We start from the raw sequence: 6,326 nt of genomic DNA, 5'->3' as shown, positions 1-6,326 counted from the left end.
AGGGTGACATTCAACCAAACATAGGAGCCAACTCCTAGGGGCTAAGGTCCCTTCGTATTCCCATAAAATATTTGAGGGGGCTGCCCCCACCCCAAGTTGATGGACATTGCCATTTAAATGGTGTGTGTGTGCGTCTTGTGATCAATTATGAGGGGCGGGATTTACCTCCCCACCCCACACACAATATTTTATTTAAGTTGGCACCTCTGCAACCAAACATACAGAAGAAAACTCCCTCAAGATCTGTGCAGCCAGTCAGAGCACACACTCCCTCAGTGAACATCATGGCACTTTGCCTGGTTCCTAAGCAACACCTCCACCCCTCCCCTCTTGGCAAGGTGACTTTTAACACTAACAGAATGACCCCTGCTGTTGCACTTCCCACATAAATAAGACACAGCTGCATAAAGGAAAAGGCACAGATCAGCCCTAAACCATGCCTGACAGTTTAAATTTCAGAGAAAGCAGAAACGTGAAGATCCTCTTCCCACCTATGGTTAAGAGATCCGGAGTAGGGATTATACATTTTTTTCACCACCTCAGTCCCTCCTCTTTCCTAACTAAGGGATTATTGGTTAGCATGTTAATTGCAGCTAACACCAGGGTGCCGCTGTATTACAAAGGGAAGGGAGTACATGTGGTTCTTTGTTTTTAGCAATGTATGGGGCTGTTACATCTGTACTAACGAACTCATATCTGTGATTCATGAAAATATATCAATCCTTATGCACGACTGCTCTGTTAAAACTTCTGCAATTAAAAAAAATAAATAAATCTTGGTTTGGGACCCTGTGTCCAGACAGGAAAAGCTATTCTTTCCGTTCAATAATTGTTCATTTCTTGCAGACTGTTTTCCATCCTTACTGCCTGTATTCAAAGGTTCTTATTAATAGAATAGCAAAGCAAACAATGGCTTACCTGGAAGGAAGGAAGGAAGGAAGCACGGTCTCTGCTGTGAGTAGATAATTGGCCTTTGCATAGCGAAATGAGTTAGGTTATATCTGGAGCACCTTCTGCATTTGAGGAAGCCAAGGATTCTTTCAGGCATCACTTAAATTAGCCCTCAATCAGCTCAAAAGCGAGGCCTGATTGAACCCATTTTGTGATTGCAGCGATCACAGGAGATGACAGAGATTTGTTCTTCTTCTGGCATTCTGTTCATATATCCGCTGAATGCTTTTGCTTGCTGCAGTCCCTGAATTCAAGGACTCCTGGAGAGCTACTACTGCAACTTCCTGCTGAGTGCAAGTAGCGGCGGGATGCTGCGCAGTCTGCCATAGCTGCAACCCAGCTCCATTTCTGCACATTCATAGTGGCACAGTTGTGTGGCAACAGGTATAATAGCAATTCAGAATGCAATCTGTGCAGGGACTTAGCAGCACCCTCCTGCAGGTTCAAGGCCTCTTGGCATCCAAGTGTACAGGCCCTGATTATGGTGGTGTTCAAGTTGGCTCCCTACTTCCTATTTGCTCGAAAGCTCAAAACACTACAAAGGAAGGAAAGTCCATCTGTTCCTGTTGTTGTAGTCTCGTTGCGACAACGTGCAGAGCTCAGTGGAGTGGGAGGCCAGCCAACCAGAAGACTCCCTGAGTGTACTTGCCTGGAGGCAGAGTCAGCATCCAAAGTCAGGTCCAGTCCCAAGGGCAGATGGTCTAGGGGTCAGGGACCCCGATGATCATGGGGTCAAGATGAGCAGGAAGCAGCTAGGTAGGGCCAGGAGCTACAGGTGTTGTTGTTACCAGCATCTGAAGGCTACTGGAAGCTCTGCTTAGGAAGACTGAAGCCAGCTGGTTCTCATCAGTCCCTTCTCCTTTGTGTCATTGAAGGCTGATCAGTTGCAGGTGGAGTCACTCCTCCTTTTCCCCCTTCAGGCTGCTGTTCAGCAGGTGAAGCTGACTTTTAATTAATTTTATTATTACGGTCACAGACCAGTTCCAGCTCACTTACAATATCAGAAAAATCATAAAACACAACAGGAATACATTGGATTGCAATTAGGTATAACAGAGGCAATTCAGATATAGCGTCGGTTAAAAATATATATTAAATCTTGATCACTAAAATATAACCTAAAATTGTCATTTAAAAACTTAATCATTTTGGTAGTGAAGCTGACTCCTAGCCCATGACACCTGAACTCCAAAGTAATCCCTGAAACCCCAAATGAATGCTGGGATGCCCCATGTCTTATATCAGGATCAGAGGACTCCCTCTTTCAAGCCCAACAATGCAGATAATCAATTGAAACTAACGTGACTGCAAAATGCTCATAAGTGCATGGTGACATCACAAAACCAGAAAAAAATTACTAACTTAGCGTGCACTAGTTCCTGTAGCAGGGACAGGGGTGGCACCGAGCCCCTTGGGCTTGCTGATCAGAAGGTCAGCCGTTCAAATCCCCACGATGGGGTGAGCTCCCGTTGCTTGGTCCCTGCTTCTGCCAACCTAGCAGTTTGAAAGCACGCCAGTGCAAGTAGATAAATAGGCATTTCCGTGCGCTCTGGTTTCCGTCACAGTGTTCTGTTGCGCCAGAAGCAGTTTAGTCATGCTGGCCACATGACCAGGAAAACTGTCTGTGGAAAAACGCTGGCTCCCTGAGCCTGAAAGCCGAGATGAAGAAGAAGAAGAGGAGTTTGGATTTGATATCCCGCCTTTCACTCCCCTTCAGGAGTCTCAAAGCGGCTAACATTCTCCTTTCCCTTCTTCTCCCACAACAAACACTCTGTGAGGTGAGTGGGGCTGAGAGACTTCACAGAAGTGTGACTGGCCCAAGGTCACCCAGCAGCTGCATGTGGAAGAGTGGAGACACGAACCCGGTTTCCCAGATTACGTGACTACCGCTCTTAACCACTACACCACACTGGCTCTCAGTGTGCCACAACCCCCATTTAACTGGACTTAACTGTCCAGGGGTCCTTTACCTTTACCTTTTTTTACTAGTTCCTGTGGGTGCATGGCACACACTCAATGGCAGAGACAAAGAAGAAAAAAATAGCTAACTTATGTAGGGGGGAAATAAGTAATGGAGAGTGCCCACCCTCAAATATGCTTTGGGACAAGAAGAATCATTTGTTGTTGTCGTTTAGTCATTTAGTCGTGTCCGACTCTTCGTGACCCCATGGACCAACTCATGCTGGTAGCTTCGAGAACACTGTCCAACCATCTCGTCCTCTGTCGTCCCCTTCTCCTTGTGCCCTCTATCTTTCCCAACATCAGGATCTTTTCTAGGGAGTCTTCCCTTCTCATGAGGTGGCCAAAGTATTGGAGCCTCAGCTTCACAAGAAGAATCATACCCCCAAGCAAATCCACTATGCATCCCATCTGGCCCAGACACATGGGGACACATTGCATGGTCAAAGGGAATCTATACATAGCACTAATAGGCAAAGTGTGTAGGGGGAAAAATGTAACTGGGGGTGCCCACTCCAAATTATGCTTCATGTCAGGACAAATCATACACCCAAGCAAAGGGGAGAGTGTCTTATACAAGATGCCAAGGCATCTCACTTGCCCTGGAGCTTTCTGTGGGTACAGGGCATGAATAAAGGTCTCTGTGAACACCAAAAAAAGCCAAAATATGTAGGAAAAATAAGTGACTGGTGATGCCCACCTCAAACTATGCTTTGGGCCACCCACAGATATGAAAGCATGTTCTGTACAAGATACCGTTGGGTCCTGCCTGACCCAGAGATTCCTGCGGACAAATCATAAGCTTATTTATCCAGCAGTTCAGGGACAGGTGAACTTTCCTTCTTTTCCAGTGCTTTGAACTTTCAAGCAAGGAACTGGGCAGTGGGAGCGAGCTTTGATATCGTCTGATTATGCCTGGTTTTTGTGCCTGCTTATCTGGGTGTGTTTGCCTGGGCTGGAACGGAATGTGTCCTTGCAGGCTGATACAGTTTTTTTTCAATTTGCCTGGCTGCAGAGGTACGTGTGTGTGTGTGTGTGTGTGTGTGTGTGTGTGTGGCTCCCGGGGGCAAATGCAGCTCTCGACCTGAGAGAGATTTCCCCCCACACAGTTAGACGCTTGCATTGTTTCCTAACCCGAGATCTTTTGATAAAGGGTGGGTTATAATTTTTATTTTTTATATTTTTTTATTTTAAAGAGGAAATGACAATCCTACTGGATATTCTTCCCCACTGTCACCCTCTTTCCCTTGTTTGGGGGAGAGGAAGAAATGGTGATAAACAATGCCCCAGAAGTCTAGATCTTTGGGGAGATGGAATCCTGAAGGGCAGAAGAAGACACACTCATAGAACTCATCTTTACCATCTTGTGGTTTCTGGTACTGAGTCTCTGGTCTACATCAGCTTTTCTAGGTCACGTTGACAAATAAACTTAACAGAGGATCGCTCTATCATACTCTGTGCCCCTGTTGGAAGCTACTCTCTCTGCACGATAACATCGTTCATCTTCTGAGCAAAACTAGGGAGGGCGTCCTGAACAGGTGCCATAGAATTCTAATAAAGCTGTAATGTTCCCACTGGGGCTAAAGGGAATCCAACTGATAGTTATGAGCCCAAGTCTCAATTTACATGGGCTCAATTAATCAAGCTGTTAAAAAGCACGCACTCCTAGGGAGAAGCCTGGTGCAAGTGCTCCTTTCTTCCATTGTTGGAAACTGCTAACATAGGAGACAGAATTGAGGACACCAGTTTAATAGCTGCACTGATTTCAAAGGCAGCATAGCTTAGTCGGGAGAGCATGAGGCTCTTAACCTCAGGGTCGTAGGTTTGAGCCCTGTGTTCGGCAAAAGATTTTTGCATTGCAGGGCTTAGATGAGCCTTGTGGTCCCTTTCAACTCTATAGTTCTATGATTCAGCAACCATGTACAGCCTGACTTTTGTGTGGGGGGGTCAAATATACCAATATTTTATATAGTTCATCAATGTACAAGAGCCACAATCTCTCCTCCTCCCCCCACCAACAGCAACCAGCCTAGCCCTCGCAGCCTGCACCATGAAATCTACCAGGTCCTTTCCTGAAGGTGCTTTTCCATACAGCATCTCTACTCTGTACACCGGGGATGCCAGAACCGACTCGTGTACGTACACAAAATAAACATTAAATGGTTTCCCTCCAAGAACTGCTTTCGCTAGAGCAGGAGATGGGGGACCCCAAGCCCATGACCAAATGTGGACTCTAGCCATTATACCACACTGTCTACCCTCTCCCCAGGCTTCAGTGACACACTCCTGCCAAGGGAAAGGCACTTGGGGTACGAGGAGTGTGACCTGGGGAAGGAAGTGTGGCCTACAAAGAGTTTTGAGGTCCTGATAGGTGTGGAGGGCCACATCTGAACCCTGGGTAGGCACTTCCATGGTTCAGTGCTTAATCGACAGCCATGCTCCCTCTTTTCCTACAGGTATTAAGTTTCCATAATGCCATAATTATGGTGTTACCCATTTTTGCTGTTGTGAATGGTCAAAATGTTACATTTCAGCTTTTTGGAGACATATCAGAGATTTGTGTCTCTTGAATTTCATGGCTTTCTGCCCCCAGCTGGCAGCTCTCCCCCCCCCCCCATACAACCAGGTGTGTGTGTATCTGTAAGATTACTGAGTCAAATTCATTGGCTTAAGTGGGCTCGTTTGTAAAAAGCTAATGCCATCACAAATCTCTTAGCCTATAAGGAGCCTTTGCTGTTGTTTTTTGCAATAATTTGTCATTGGAGATTAAAATGGGAATACATAGCGCTGGGTCTAGTGAAAAATGAAGTGCAGCCTGATAGACAACCCTGGAGGAAGCTTTTTTTTGCAAAAATCTTCTTAACAAAATTGCCTATTGAAATGCAGTAAGCAGGAAACTTGGCGCAACTGGCAGGGCTTTTAAAATCCCACAGCGCCACCTGCAGTACAAGGACTGTGCCACCGATTTCTAATTTTCCTTAAAGAATCAACAGTATCTTCCTTTATGGAAAGAATAATATGATATAATTCTTCCCAAAATTAGTCATTTAATGTTAGTTTGAGTGCAGTTAAGAAATTTAAATATTTATTTGTAACTCTCATTTCTAAATATATTTGAACGTATGTCAGCCTTTTGAAAGCAAAGGATTCACAGCGGTGTGTGATTTTCCAATTAAGCAGCAGTGAAAAGACCCTGATGTTGGGAAAGATGGAGGGCACAAGGAGAAGGGGACGACAGAGGACGAGATGGTTGGATAGTGTTCTCGAAGCTACCAGCATGAGTTTGACCAAACTGCAGGAGGCAGTGGAAGACAGGAGGGCCTGGCGTGCTCTGGTCCATGGGGTCACGAAGAGTAGGACACGACTGAACGACTAAACAACAACAAAGAACATAAAAGCAACATATTTGAAATGCC

This window comes from Podarcis bocagei, assembly GCF_964188305.1.
Source record: "Podarcis bocagei genome assembly, chromosome: 3".
NCBI lineage: Eukaryota > Metazoa > Chordata > Lepidosauria > Squamata > Lacertidae > Podarcis > Podarcis bocagei.
This window is presented reverse-complemented; position numbering follows the sequence as displayed.